Source organism: Monodon monoceros, unplaced genomic scaffold, assembly GCF_005190385.1.
Source record: "Monodon monoceros isolate NGI ecotype Baffin Bay Population unplaced genomic scaffold, NGI_Narwhal_1 Super_Scaffold_2, whole genome shotgun sequence".
NCBI classification, from domain to species: Eukaryota; Metazoa; Chordata; class Mammalia; order Artiodactyla; family Monodontidae; genus Monodon; species Monodon monoceros.
In genome coordinates, this window is record NW_021703776.1 from 37,758,815 (window position 1) to 37,775,208 (window position 16,394).

Consider the following 16,394-nt stretch of genomic DNA (forward strand, 5'->3'; position numbering starts at 1 on the left):
TTAAGGATTAAATTTATATCCTTTTTCAACTGTAATGAACTATGCAAATGATTGTTTTCTACTATGGTTATTAGAATTTATTAAGGGCGTATGAGGTATCAAATATGTAGCACTTCACATAATTTTGTGCATCAGGAATTTGAAAAGTCTCGGCTGGGAAGTGTGTCTCTGACCCTCTTGGTATCAGATGGAGCAGCTGGGACCAGAGGATCCGTTTCCAGTGGCTTCTTCACTCACAGGTGTGGTGTTTAGGTGCCCCTTGGCTTCCCTCTCTCTACCTGGCATTACATCTGTTAGGGCCTCTCCATGTGGCTCTGACATCTCACAACATGGTGATCTCAGGGTAGTCACTCTTTTTATGTAGTGGCTGGCTTCCAAGAGAGAGCAGCTGGGCTTCCCTGGTGGCGCAGTGGTTGAGAGTCCGCCTGCTGATGCAGGGGACGTGGGTTCGTGCCCCGGTCTGGGAAGATCCCACATGCCGCGGAGCGGCTGGGCCCGTGAGCCATGGCCGCTGAGCCTGCGCGTCCGGAGCCTGTGCTCCGCAACGGGAGAGGCCACAACAGTGAGAGGCCCGCATACTGCAAAAAAAAAAAAAAGAGAGCAGCTGTCAACACCAGTTCAAGGCTCCACCCAGAACTGGCACAGCATCCTCTCCACTGTATGCTCCTGGTCAAAGCCATCTTCAGGACTGCACAGGTACAGTGGGGAGAAGGAACAGTTGCTGTCTCTTGATAGGGTGGTGGCCAGGCCAGCTGGGCTTTGAATCAGATCTGACCCATTATCTTCTACTGCTTACATTTGTTTTTTCTGATATGCATTTAATAAATGAACACTTATAGCTTCTTACATAATACACAAAACGTGCGTGCACACAAAACAGTGTACGCAGAGGCAGCTGTTGCCTGCTATTTTATCTTCTGTCAACATCCAGTCCCTTCACATTTGCACGTGCCTTTGTTACCATGACAATTGATAGTTGTATGATGTTGAAAGTGTGTGGAATGTCAAGGTCGAGTATCTGTACTTTATTTTGGCTAGGCTAGTTTAAGTCTAAGGAATAATAGAAGTTTGATGCTTAAGACAGCTTGGTGATGAAAATATTTTAAGATGTGGGTACTATGGAGGCAGCTACATCCTCTGCATAAGACTAGTCGTCCTTTTCATAAATTTGTGGAAATACATTTGTGGTGTATATGGTATATCAACCTGGGTGATAGGGCCACTTTATTCCTTAGGATAGATGACTATCCAGAACACCAAATTCCTTCATTATGTCAGAAAGGAGAGGATTTATTTTTCTAAAACTGTCTTTTTAGTGCTCAAAGCCATAATAGCACGAGCTCTACAATGAGCTTAGTAACCATGACAAAATCTTATTGTGGCCCTCCTTCAGTAATCTCAAGTAGGCATTGAGGGACCATTTGCTGTGTGTGTGTGTGTTTGTGTGTGTTACTTCATCCTTTTCCATTCATTCTGGGGAAATTTCAATACCAGTCTTCCTCTGCTATTCTTTGCCTTGCCTTCTTGATGTCCGTTTTCTTTTGCTTTCTCTTCTCATCTTCTGCTACCTCCCTTCCTGATAGGATGTGAAGGAAGATTCACATAATTGGAAAGTGGCAAGACCTTGAACCCTGTGACGGGGCCCTATTTTGCCCTGTGTCTACATTCCCGTTCTCTTCTGTGCTGTGAAATCTGATTTCACTACCTGTAAGTGCCTCACAGGAAACAGATGAATAAGAAGAATCATGCAGGCTGGATACAAATAAAACAGGGTCTTCAGGATTACCTATTTTCTCCCTGTTTGGTTCAGACATGAGTAAATGGAAATATTTTTCTACTAGAAAAAAATTATCAGTGATAATTGACACTTAGACTAATTGTAGAAGAGACAATGGGGAGTGGTGGAGAGTGTGGCAGATGGAAGGGCAAAAGCCCTTCAGGAGAGGCACAGGCATTACTCAGCTCCAGGTCACTAGAATCTTGTGAGAATGCAGAGCTATTATTACCAGATCCCATTTTTTGTGAATTCTCCCAATTTTTAAATGTTGATGACTATTTTACAACAAAATAAAATTCTATATAAATCAATAAAATATATCTTTAGACCAAATTTTGCCCATGGACCCCGGTCTATAAAGTTGACTTGACTCTTGACTCTTTTCTTCCTCTTGAGCTTTAGATTAATGTCCAGCCTCTCCTACGACATCTTCATCAAATATCTAAAATTCATCATGCTTAACATGTCCAAGTCAGAGCTCTTACTGTTTCCCCCTAAGTTTTCTTATCTCCGGAAATGGCACCATTATCAGTTTAGGAATCTACCTTCATCATCTTTCTATTCCTCCCCATAACCCAGTTTGTCAACAAGTTATACCATTTCTAATCTCCAAAATTTAGCTAGAACACGTCTACTTCTCCCCATCTTCACCACCACTCTTAATATTTGCTCCATTTCACTTGCGTGGACCAATGCAATAGCCTTTAGGTTGGTCTCTCTGCTTCCATTCTTTTCCCTTTTCATCCATACTATATCAGCGCTGGAGAAATATTAGACGACCGCAACAAAAACAAGAACATTATTCTTCCACTGGAATCTTTCAATGACTTCCCATTCCCATCGGAATAAAAGCCGTAATCTTTTCCACGGCCTGCGTTTTATAATACCACTCTCTCGCTCACTATTTCTGAGCCACATTAGTCTTCCCTGTGTCGTCGAAGAGGACAAGCTCTTGTCCATCTCGGGATCATAGTGGTTGCTTTTCTCCTGGAGCTTTGAATAGTTGGCTTCCTCTCATATCATGTCTCAGCCCAAGTGTCTCCTCAAAGAGGAGTTTCCTGACCATCTTATCTAAAGTAGCCCCTTCTACTCAGTTTTTCTCTATCACATCATGATTTATTTTCTCCATTAATAAACTACTGTTAATTTGATTTTTATGAATTTTTTACTAGTTATAACTTCCCCCCCTTGAATGTAAACTCTGTTAAAGGAGAAATCTCATCTGTCTTGTTTGCTCAGAATTCCTGGAAATTCTCAAATCATAAACTATTCTATGTCTTCTTTCAAAAAATTGAAATATAAATTGATATATAACGTTGTATTAGTTTTAGGTGTACCATATGTTAAAAAGAATTTTTTTAATTTTTAAAAGTTTATTTCAAAGTATAGTTGATTTACAGTGTTGTGTTAGTTCGTATGTTTTTTTTACAACACTTTATTCTCACATTTTAAAAATAATGTGAGTACATAGTAAACAGTGATTCATTTTTCCGTGATAGGGTCTAGTCTGGATCTAGCCATAGGATCTAGCCTGGCATGTGGTATTTGAGAATAAATATTTGAGGGAATAAATGGTTTGAGTACTTATACATATTTAGCATGAAGACATCACTACTTTACAAAAAGCCTCTAATTCTTAACATACCCTGTGTTAACCTGGACGTGCCGACATTAATCACTGCAGTCAGCACCAACTTTCCTCACTCTCTGTGGACCAGCCACATAATTCCCTCACTTGGCATCATCACAGCTATTGTTTCTTCTGCTCAAAATGATCCTTCAACTCAGACTCCTTTCAGCTAGCCGACTTTTATTCTGTTCTTCCTTCAGATCTCAACTGAATGTTGCTTACAGTAAAGATTCCCTTGCCTGCCTCACATCCCATCACCTGAGGCTTGCATTGGTTTTCCCCAAATATATACTTTCATGTGCTTTTTATTTGTATCCCTTATCCCAATTATAATTAACCTACTTTCTTGTTATAATTTGTTTACCATCTGTAAGGACCAAGTCCGTCTTGTTTACTGGAACATTACAGACTTCCTAGAGCAGAGTCAAAACTGAATACATATTCATTCACAAACATTTGTCAATTTATAGTTGAAAATACAGAACTCACTTTTCTGCCATTTCTGTTCTCCCAGAGTACAGATTAATTACCATTAATAGAAATTAATTAACATGTCATCCTCAATTACTAATACAGGACCTTCATTTCCTAAAAAAGTCCTCCTCCATTACTTTTGGGAGATCTTGAGGGATTTGCATGTGGGCTCATGAACCATTCCTGTCAGCCCGCATAAAGTCTGCTGTTTCCTTTCCTCCTCTCTGACCCTCTCCTCTATTAATATTTGCCACTAGAGGACCCGTGTGAAGGGACTCTTCCACTGTCCCCCAAGCTCTCAGCAAGTTGAATTCCATTTGTTCCTTTAGGGCACCATTGGAATACCATTGAGGATCCTCATACCACCACCACCCCCTCCACATTTTGTGTCAGTAAGAAAACAACCATGGCAGCCAGGCAGATTCAGACCTGTGTTGAAATCTAATGGAAAATGCTTTGCAATTGAAGGGTAGGAAAAATAATTTTCCCTCTACCCTTCTAAGTTCTTGGCTGGAACCACCACCCACCCCTCCCTGCACCCCCTCCCGCCCCACAGTAATAAAAGACAGATTTAACAGGAGAAAAACAAACAGAAGTTTAATAACATATATACCTCCTGTATACATGGGAGATAACCAGGAAAACTGAGTAACTCTTCAGAATGACGGAAGTCAGCACCTTAAATACTTCCTCCAGCTAAAGACAAAGGAAAGATGTCGGGGACAGGGAGGCAGGTTATGGGAAGTGACCAGGAAACACCCAGCCAGCAAGGCTATGAAGGGAATGGTGGTTAAGCAGATTTTAAGTTCTTGCCTTCTCCACTGATAAGAGTTGCTAGAGATTTAGAAATTTTCCCTTATAAATGTAAATTTCTCTTACAAAAGAGTCATTTCTACTCGTTTTTCAGAGGTTTTCTTCTGTCTGTTGTTTCTTAAAAATCATCAGCCTAAAATAGCCCTTAAGCCAAGGGAGGCATATTTTGAGGTGGCAAATTCTGCTCACCTTCGCAATTCCAGCATGATGAACCACCCCGTACTGATAAGTACTGTGACAGTATACAAAGACAAAGGAATGAATGCAGTTTCAGGATCACAGAGCCTGTAATGGGCCTAGGTTTCAGATATATTTATAGCAAATCCATCAAAATGATCAGGGATCCCAGCCAAAGCCGCCTCCTTTCTCCCTTTCCCCATACCATCACTGATGACTGCAAGGAATTTCATAGGCTTATAAAAGTGAAAAACACTGATGTGAGACCAAAGACTAGGAATGGTGCGGAATCTGCTCTTTGGCAGGCAATGTTTTTCCAATATGTACAGTGACTAAACTTTTCCATAGAAAAAATTTTCCACTCAGATAAATCTGCCATGCTTTATGACCAAATGCAAAACAGAATGATAGACACTGAGCAGCCTAGAGACGGCCTGACCTGCCTTTTACAGCCTTGCGGGAGCCAATTTGATTTCTGAGCAGTGAAATGCGTCAGTGCCTGAGAAATACAGAAACACCAGGTGAGAATTCAGAAGAGGTCTGTTGTTAAAATGCAGGAGTTGGAACAAAATAGAAATCTTACTCTTAGAAAATTAGTAGAGATGGAACAACCTGGGAGAGCAAATGTTTAAATCAAAGGAGATAAAAATAATTAAGGGAAACAAAAATAGACTGAAGAGGTGGCCAGTTCTTAGGCTCTGCTTGTAAATAAAGATCAGAGGGAAAAGTGAATATGTCTAGAAATGAAAAGCATTACTGTGAGCAACTTACTTCAGCGTGGATCTCACACGTATTACTTTTGAGATATTTAAATATATTGCGTGACTTTTGAATGTGTCCACACAGCAGTTGCAGCTGCATGCTTTGTAATGTCTTTGTTGACTCTTACCACCTGCGAAGTGATGGAAGCTAATACTTCAGTTCAGTGATGAGGGAGTATAAGAAAGCATTATTCACAGTAGGTACTGTTGTATTCAGATGTGCTTAGCCTCTCAGATTCTTGCTGTCATTAAATGAAAGCCCCACCAGGGGGAGTGAGGGAACAAATCTCCAAGCCCTGTCCAGGCACCTTTCCAACTGAAGGTACACTGGATTCCAGAGTGAACTGCTCAATATTCCCTCCACCCTCCACCACTTCCCCACCACCACCACCACCCCGGCGAATTATTTGCAGCCTGCATTTCCCTGTGGGCAGTTTCTTTCAGATTTACTTTCTCTAGTTTTTCAGCTGCTTTTTTTAGTTGTAAATCCATGCTATGGTTGAGCACCAAGCAATATTCCAGCAAACTCCAGCAGGGAAATATTTTCCTACAGGATCTCTAAAACCTTGCATAGTCACCAGAGCCTTCCCCAGTGCCTTGGCAAAGGTAGCATTCTGGTAACTGAGCCTGGGGACTGGGAGAGGCGACAAAATTAGATGGGAAGGCGATAACACTGTTTAGGGAAGCTCTGGGAACGGCTTAATGACTCAGAATGAAGAACTGGGGACGCAGGCCGGTCAGCACAATAGATGCAATTAGCAAATGCAATTATCATCACCATATAAATCCCTCCGTCTTGACTTTCTTCTTTGTATTGCCAAGGCAACCCAGGCAGCCTCCTCCTTTCCCACCCCCTCCATTCCAACAACCCCAGTCCCCTGCCCTCTCACTTGCTGCCTCTGCCCTTGGAGTTGATTTTAAACAGGTTGCACCTAGATTAGCACGTGTCTGGGGTGGAGGAAGGGCAAAATGGGCGGGGAGAGCGAGGACCTAGGCTTTGCAGCTGAGATTTTTTGCTGTTGGTTCACACTCTTTCAGGAGTGCCAGTTTAGGAATATTTTATTCCTTTTTGGGATCCTCGCCGGGCATGAAAAACACCTTTCTTTTCATCCTAACATGGGAGTTTGCAGATGGAGAGAAGTGCACCCAGGTGCTTCAGTATATGCTCCAGGTGCACCTTTTGCACATTTAAATCTGTCCTTAGAGCTAGTTTGTTGTAAGATGGGCAGTGTTTCGAGTTCATTTTCATGGTCACTGATAGCCAGAAATTGTGAAGAGCAAAGTCACAACTCAGGAAAAGAAATGGAAATGACTAAGAAAAATTGTGTATATATTTATATATGCATATAAACAATAGTAACATCTGAGTGAGAAGTGGTATTGAGGAAAAACGTAAGCACTTTAATTTTCTAACTTAAACAGTTTTGCCTTTTATTAAACAAATATGTAATACTTTTAAAAATACAAAACTAACCCCAAAATTAAAGTAAAATTCCCTTAAAAATAAAGACAGTCTCCTAGCAATCCCACTACTGGGCATATACCCTGAGAAAACCATAATTCAAAAAGAGTCATGTACCAAAATGTTCACTGCAGCTCTATTTACAATAGCCAGGACACGGAAGCAACCTAAGTGTCTATCAACAGATGAATGGATAAAGAAGATGTGGCACATATATACAATGGAATATTACTCAGCCATAAAAAAGAAACGAAATTGAGTTATTTGTAGTGAGGTGGATGGACCTAGAGTCTGTCATACAGAGTGAAGTAAGTCAGAAAGAGAAAAAGAAATACCGTATGCTAACACATATATATGGAATCTAAGGGAAAAAAAAAGGTCATGAAGAACCTAGGGGTAAGACGGGAATAAAGACACAGACCTACTAGAGAATGGACTTGAGGGTATGGGGAGGGGGAAGGGTAAGCTGTGACAAAGTGAGAGAGTGGCATGGACATATATACACTACCAAACGTAAAATACCTAGTGGGAAGCAGACGCATAGCACAGGGAGATCAGCTCGGTGCTCTGTGACCACCTTGAGGGGTGGGATAGGGAGGGTGGGAGGGAGGGAGACGCAAGAGGGAAGAGATATGGGAACATATGTATATGTATAACTGATTCAGTTTGTTATAAAGCAGAAACTAACACACCGTTATAAAGCAATTATACTCCAATAAAGATGTTAAAAATAAATAAGTAAAAATAAAAATAATAAAGACATTCTGATCAGTTGGGGAAAAAGTAAGATGTAGAATCGAAGTGAAGCCAATAACTCCAATAATAGCAAAGCCTTCCCTGAATGCTTTCTGTGTGCCAGGCAGTATTCTAAGCCCTCATTTGATTCTCACAACCACCCTGGGATGTAAGTATTTTTATCTCATTTTTGTCAGATGAAAAATGAGGAACAGAGACAACTAGCCCAAGATTACTTAATGCTCTGAACTACCAAGTGATACTGCCTTTCATTTTCAAAATTATCTGCTGTGATTTGTTTATAACATTGTATTTGTCCATTATTCCTTTAGGAGAGAAAGAGCAAAGGAAAGGTAGGCAGCTTGATAACATTAAACATAATTAACCCTCAGGTCAACTTGACTTTGGTCTAGCAAATAATTGTATGGATTTTTGGAGTCAGCTATAGGTAGGTGCATACCTAGGCTTCACCACTTAGTAGCCTGGCAGGCTAGCTTCTCAGCCTTAGTATCCAGATGTGTGCAATGGATTGAATAATAGTTACCCACCTTCTAGACTACCCACTTTCCTTTAGGTTCTCATCCCACCCACCCTGTACCTGCCTACACCTGCCCCCATATTTTGGTTACTTTCTTCCCTGTTGATGGAGAAGAAAGGGCTGGATAAACTCATTCAGATAACATTTTAGTTGCACGGTGCCTTTCTGAGGGGTATTGACACTCTAAAATAGAACCCAACTAGAAACAAAAATGCTTACACCAAAGGCACCGTTGATTATGAAATATTGTGGGAACGAGATCCTTACAGCAACTACACCCTGATTTGCACCTCTCTTTGTCATTTGCATTTTCTACCTAAGGCTTCACTGTAGTTTTTCCACATTAGTCACAGATATAACACATTACAGAGACGTAGAAATGAGGGGAGAAAAGTGAGAGACTTTGTAGAACATTCCTCATACCTGCATGGCCTCCCCATAAGCGTGCTGAGTCTTGGCTCAAAAGGGTGATACGGCCCAAATAAGGTCTCTTTTTTCAACTGTTTTTTCCCTTCAGAGGCTGTTTTATGGGAAAAAATAAAAGGCTGCCCATTTATGTTTTCCCAGCTTTATTGAGATATACTTGACATAGTACTATTACACTGATATATCGCAAAATGATCGCCACCATAGTGTTAGCTAACACCTGCATCACATCACCTAATTACTATTTCTTTTTTATGGTGAGAATATTTAAGGTCTACTCTCTTAGCAACTTTCAAGTATATAGTACAGTATTATTAACTATAACCACCGAGTTGTACCTTTTAGATCCCTAGAACCGATTCATCTTGTAACTGGATGTTTGCACTCTTTAACCAACATCTCCCCTTTCCCTCCACCCCCAGCCTCTGGTAACTACCATTCTAGTCTCTATGAGTTCATCTGTTTCAGATTCCATATATAAGTGATATCATACAGTATTTGTCTTTCTGTGTGTGACTTATTTCACTTAATGCCCTCAAGTTCCACCCATGTTGTCACAAATGTCAGGATGTCTTTTCTCATGGCTGAATAATATTCCACTATATATATAAAATCTCACATCTTCTTTATTCATTCATCCATTGACAGACACTTAGCACTTAGGTTGTTTTCATATCTTGGCTATTGTAAATAATGCTGCAATGAACATAGGAGTACAGGTATCTCTTCAAGATTCTGCTTTCATTTCCTTAGGATATATACCCAGAAGTAGGAGTGCTGGATCATATGATAGTCCTATTTTTAATTTTTGAGGTACCTCCGTAGTGTTTTCCATAGTGACTGCACTAACTTACATTTCCACCTGCAGTGCACAAGGGTTCCTTTTTTCCACATCCTTGCCAGCAGTTGTTATTTCTTGTCTGTTAGATGACAGTGATCCTAACAGGTGTAAAGCAGTATCTCACTGTGGTTTTAATTTGTATTTCTCTGATGATTAGTGGTATTGAGTACCTTTTCATATACCTGTTGGCCATTTGTATCTCTTCTTTGGAAAATGTCTATTCAGTTCCTCTGCCCAGTTTTTAATCATTTTTTGTTTCTTTTTTTTTGCTATTGAGTTGTGTGAGTTCTTTTTATATTTTGACTATTAACGCCTTCTCTGGTATTTGATTTGCAAATACTTTCTCCCATTTCATAGGTTGCTTTTGCCCTTAATTTTAGAGACCATCCTTGAATGGGATGTTAAATGGTTTAATCGCATAGAAAAACCTGCTGCCCTCGTGGCAGACTTTGGATTGAGAGGTAAACAACTATTAGTTCAGAACAGACCCACATCAGTTCACTGGCTCAAATACCTGCTTCTAGCCACCAAGGATCTGAAACTTTCCTTGAGCTATATTCAGGCTACAACTTGATAAACACTAGGAAAAAAATACTACATAGTGTTTCTTGTGTAGATAGTGAATTTGGTTGTATGTCCCAGCTGTTCTATTGAGGCCATAGGGTTTGGCAACTCCCTGAGAACGGTGGGATTTTGGAAGTGGAAAATATGAATTTGGAGGAGAGCCGTCCGCTCCCAATACACACACACACACACACACACACACACACACACACACGGGTCTCTATCTCTTTGACTTGAATTTTCAGGGAATATTAACATGGAACCTGGAGGTTACAGTAGGGACTTTGGTTTAGATTCAGAGACAGATGAGGAATCATAGAAAGATTTTCAGCCTTATACAAACCTCTTGACTTACCTTGTTTTGGAGAACAGACACAGGAAGGTAGGATAAGAAGCAGGGAGACCAGACGGAGGAGGACTGCTGCAATAAACAGATGAATGATGGCTGCAGTTTGGATCAAGGTCGGTGAATCTTGAAAGAGAATGGATTCTGGATAGACATATATAAGTAGCCTCAGAGGAGGCAGTGACAGGATGAATATAGTACTTGAAAGAAAGAGGAGCCAGAGATAACTGCAGAGTATGGGGTACTCTTTTCTTTGAGAAAACAGGGATTCATCGCTTTCTTGATTATCATTAGATGGCACTTAGTGGCACAGTGCTACCTGTAAATTGTCAAAATGGGTTAAATCTAGAGAAAAACTATTCCATAGTTTTTTAAGGACCATGCTTCTGTACCGATTGAGTCCCCTGCTGCTAAATGGGCTGGGGTTCTGCATTTCAATCCTGGCGCTGATAGTATCTCACTCTGTTACCTTGGGCAAGTCGCGTCAGCTTTCTGGATCTCATTCCGTTTCATTTGCAAAAGTAAAATGGCTTTACCAGGTTATCTGAGGTCCATTTCAGTTCAACAACATTCTATTAATCTTTGTGCCTATTACCTGATGAGGCAAACAGCTCACTCTTCATATGTGATTGAGACTAATTGTAAAAATGTCACACAGAAGATTGTCAAATGACTTTCTGTCAAAATGAGTTTGGGAAGTATTTTATTTCAGAAATGAAAACAGAATTATTTTAAAGCATTACCAGTCCGTAAATTGTAGACATTTCTAAAGGTCAGAATATTGAGCCTCAGAAATAAGTGTTTACCAATAAGATAATTGTTTGAATAAATTGCAATTTTTGCTTCCCCCCAAGAAAGACTTTCCTGTTGGTCTTTTTAGCTTAATTGTAAACCATCAAGAAGAAATGTTAATTAAAACCAGAGGCATTAGTTTTTTCCTCAGTGTTTAAGAGTTTAAAAAAAATCATTCCAAATTCATTGATAGATTCCCCAGTTTGCATTCTTCATTAACTTAGCTCTGTGATATTTATTTATTAGACGTCAATCAAGGATTTACACTTTGTGAGCACAAAGGTTGTATTTTATGATCAAAGTCCGCCTTCAATGAGTAATTTCAAAATAGTAGAATTTTTATTTTTTCCTCCTGCCCAAGCATCTAATCTCATATTTGCCAAGGAACTATTTTTTTAAATAAATTATTCCATAGGTTGGCTGTTTAAAAGCTATTAGTTCTTTCATTCACTCAATATATTATACTATGTGCCAGGTACTATTTTATGTAGTAGGGATAGAACTGCAAACAAAGTCCCTAGGCCTCTGGAACTTTGCTATAGTCTATTTCATGTTCACCTTCTACGTGTCAAATGAACAAACTTAGGAGAACCTAGGGTATGATATTGTCTCTAGGTGTTTAGAATTATAATTCTTAAACAGATGTTGCTGCCTCATATGTTTAAATCCATGTATTGACTACTATTTGTCATTCTTCCTTCTTTAACTTTCAGTACGCTTAACTCTGAGTACTCTTACCTACCACTGCTAGGTAAGCTGAAATTTTTAGTTAGTTTTTCATAGACAATGGATCTTTCAACCAGGCCAATGGACCTTGTGCATTTCAATAAATAAAGGTACCATGGTTAAGAGTAAAGAAATTGGATTGAGAATCAAAAGTTTAAGCTCTGGACCTGTCGTGTACTGTGGACTCAAGCAGTTTACTTATTAACTTGTCTGAGCTGAGGCCTCATTTATAAAATGGGTACCTCTTGAAGTTCTCTTAAGGTTCTAGTGAAATGATATATCCTATTATTCTAAACTCTAAAAGGGCATTCTGTCATGCTAATGTCTAAAACACTGATTCTTAGTTTTAAAAGTAGCAACCAAATTTGTTGTAGACCTATAACGTAATACATACACATTAAAGAGAATAAAAATGAATAGCTTTTAATAAACTTGAAAATTTTAATCATCACATTATTTTGTTCATCAAGTATATCGGGTCAGAGAACTTTCCAAGACATATCAATTTATTTCCATTTTCTTTAACTTGGAATGGGCAAATCAGAACAGCACACTCAAAACAGAGCGTGACAGAAAAGAAAATTTGTTTACCTCTGTTTATCTAAAAGAGGATGAACAAGGCTAATTTGTTTAAAAATGAGAGTTTTATGCATTTCAAATAGTACAAATGGCTTGTGGACACATTTTTCTCATTTCTAGGGTGATATTACCCTTCAGAGGTTTACTGAAAGTGACATAGGTGTTCCACAGGTACTATTGATTACTCATCAGGATGTATTAGGCTCAATGAGATCATAAAATAAGGTACTCATTGAGAGATTTTAGAGTCTCAATAGAGAATGGAAAATGAACGGCACTATCCCTGCAGATAAGTTAAAATGGTCTTTGAGCTTTCCACAGTAAATTTGAAGACTCCAATGGGCAGAACAAAAGAATGGCAATGGGTGGAATGAAGCACAGGTTACATGCTAAGACCATATCAGTCATCTCAAGCAGGACAAGCCATCATTTTTAGCTGAACGTTAGCCTTATATTTTACTCTCTTTGTCTCCAAGAATGTCGTAGTTCTACTGTCTTACTAGGGAAAGTGTTTTATTTCAGAATATATACTTTAAATATTTGCAGGGAAGCATTTTATCTTTACCTATGTAACATTCCTCATAAATGGTACAAGACTTCAAGGAGATATCACAGACACTGGTGCCTGAAAGAAGAAAAAAAATCTAAATGGATGGAGCACATTATTAAATAGTGTTTCTTATTATAAAAGAAGTTGGTACCTAGTCATGTGATTCACACCTGAAAATAATTTATTAAATGTTCATGTTTGCTTGATGAAGTACTAGACATAGCCTTTATGGATCAGGAAATAGGAATATGCAGCAGGAAACAGACTAGCATAAATCACCACTGAGGTGACGTTCAGAAACTGAATGAAGGAAAAACAAAACCAATACAAATATCCTACATGGTTGTTTTACATTATATCACCAGGTAAATAAATTAATCAAATGGTAACAGTCTCATGTAGAAACCAAATAAATGTATTTGGGGAAAGTTTCAGCTCATAAATTGATATGTGATGTATGTCTCACACAAACACCTCTGAAGCTGTTCCTTTCTTCCATGCACTAGCAATTGAATGCTCAGTGGCTGCACTTGGCAAGTTGCTTGTCTCATGCAGCCTTCTACCAATTTTGAATAAGAAGAAGAGCAAAATTAGAACTCAACTGTTATGCCATTGACAAAATAATAAATAGGAACCCACCAAAAATGTGATTAAAGAACAAAGGCATGAGCAACCCAGTTCTGAAGATGTTCATCCTCACCACGCATAAATCTAGTTTAATATTTCAAAGAATAAATACAGACAGGAGAGCGAGGTGAAAATAGTTGTCAAACCGCAGCACAACAATCTACATGCAGAAAGGAGAAGGGGTAGTTATTTTAAGAATGTCTTATTATTGCATTTGATAATATAGACTCATTCAAACTTCTTTCCTCAATAAGTCTTAAATTAATATTTACCTTATTTCCTCAAAGGGCAAATAGAAGACATTTGAAGACAGATAATATGTCCTAAAACACAGGAGTAGATAAATTTGTAAATTTACTGTAGTGGATGTTAAGGTCCACTCAATAGACCCCCCTTTAGAAACAATGCACTAGTTCCCTCCACAGCTGAGGGTGTTCCTGGCTCACAACCCTCCCCAAGAATTGCCTTCTGCCAAAGGGTGCTTTGTCTCCACAACAGGTGGAGGGGTAAAAGGGAACAAAAGTTGAGCACCCTTGCCTCAATTTGGGAAATCTCTTAAGGGGAACGCCAACTCCGGAGCCCCCCAGGGAACCAGATCAGTCCTCTGTGGTCACCCTTTCACAGTCTGTTTATTTCCTCTGACCAGTCCTGCTTGCTTACCTCTCTTTTGGTGGTTGTTCTGAAGAGCGCTGCCCAATACACATGCAAGCAAGTGTCAGTCTCAGAGTCTGCCTCCTAGGGCATTGACCTTGGCACTGGCCTCCTCCCTAATTAATTATAATTTGAAACTGGGTACACTCTAACAGGAAATTGGAAAATCTCTGCATTTTCTCATTACCTTACCATCATTTTATTAAATTACTTTGCTCATTTGTCTCAAAACATACTGCTTCCCTTTTATTCATCTTTCACAATCTTGATCAAATTCTGATCACATCAAGAATGCAGGATGCTGACTTTTTCTTTTCTGGATGCATGATTTAATAAGGACAGAAAATGTTGAAAGGTCATTGAGTCCAGTTTTAGTTCTAGTTTTCAAAAGCCAATAGACTATGAACATTCTATTCAGTCCTCCAAATTAGCATTAGTTGTCCCTATTCAAGATGTCCCTGTCTGACAGTTCATTCAGATTTATATTCCCAGACATGGGCTACTACGAAAATTGAATTTAAAAGAAATAAACCAGGAGTTATATCAGGAGCACTGCCAATTCTATTAGGTACAATTTGTATTCTTAAAAACAACTTAAATATACCAATAAAATGATTACCCACTATCTACTAATGTTTACTATCTAGTATATATCACACTAGGTACTTTTCCCCTATTGTCCCTAAACCTCACTACATACTACGGGATAAATATTATCAGTATTATACAAGGGAAGAGAAATAAGGTTCATGACTATTAAGTAAATAGGCCAAGATTGCATGTTTCATTAGTGGTAGTTTTGAAGCCCATTGGCCAAAGGCTACCAAGGATACATCTGTAGTAATACAATGCCAAGTTTATTTAGCTTGGTGTAGCAAGGGAGGACACTCCGCAGGCAAACCTTGGGAGTTTCTCAATCTGAGGAAATAATGACAAGCTTTTACAGGGTATTGGGGCTTGGTTTGAGTGGTTTTAAAATGAGCTTTATACACAATGTTCATTGCTTGCAGCACTATTTACAATAGACAGGACATGGAAGCAGCCTAAGTGTCCATCAACAGATAAATGGATAATGAAGATGTGGCACTTATATACAATGGAATATTACTCAGCCATAAAAAGAAACGAAATTGAGTTATTTGCAGCAAGGTGGATGGACCTAGAGTCTGTCATACAGAGTGAAGTAAGTCAGAAAAGCAAATACCGTATGCTAACACACCTATGGAATGTAAAAAAAAAAAGGTTCTGAAGAACCTAGGGGCAGGACAGGAATAAAGATGCAGACATAGAGAATGGACTGGAGGACACGGGGAGGGGGAAGGGTAAGCTGGGACGAAGTGAGAGAGTGGCATGGACATATATACACTACCAAACGTAAAATAAATAGCTAGTGGGAAGCAGCTGCATAGCACAGGGAGATCAGCTCGGTGCTTTGTGTCCACCTAGAGGGGTGGGATAGGGAGGGTGGGAGGGAGACGCAAGAGGGAGGAGATTTGGGGATGTATGTATATGTATAGCTGATTCACTTTGTTATACAGCAGAAACTAACACACCATTGTAAAGCAATTATACTCCAATAAAGATGTTAAAAAAAAAAAAGTAGCCTGAAGCCAACCTAAGAAAACATCTGTTCCTGGGTTCCATGCCAGACTTACTTAATCAGAATCTTTGGGAATGGGCTCTAGAACCAGCATTTTAAATATGTATATCAGATCATCCCAATGCACTCCAAAGTTTAAAAACCACTACTCTACAATATGACATCAAGGAAACAGCCAAGAGGAAAACATTTTAAAGCTATAGACATATAATTGATATAAAAATATTGAAAATAGGATTTTGATTTTTTCCTACATATTTTTTATTTCCTAGGAGTGTACAAAGGATTTTAGACTGTTTGTTTCCCCTTTCATTTGAGTCTTAAA

At 39.1% G+C, this 16,394-nt stretch overlaps 1 pseudogene; it reads left to right on the plus strand.

The window, feature by feature from the left end:
* Positions 1 to 16,394, plus strand: part of LOC114901335 — a 120,220-nt pseudogene that overhangs the window by 88,902 nt on the left and 14,924 nt on the right.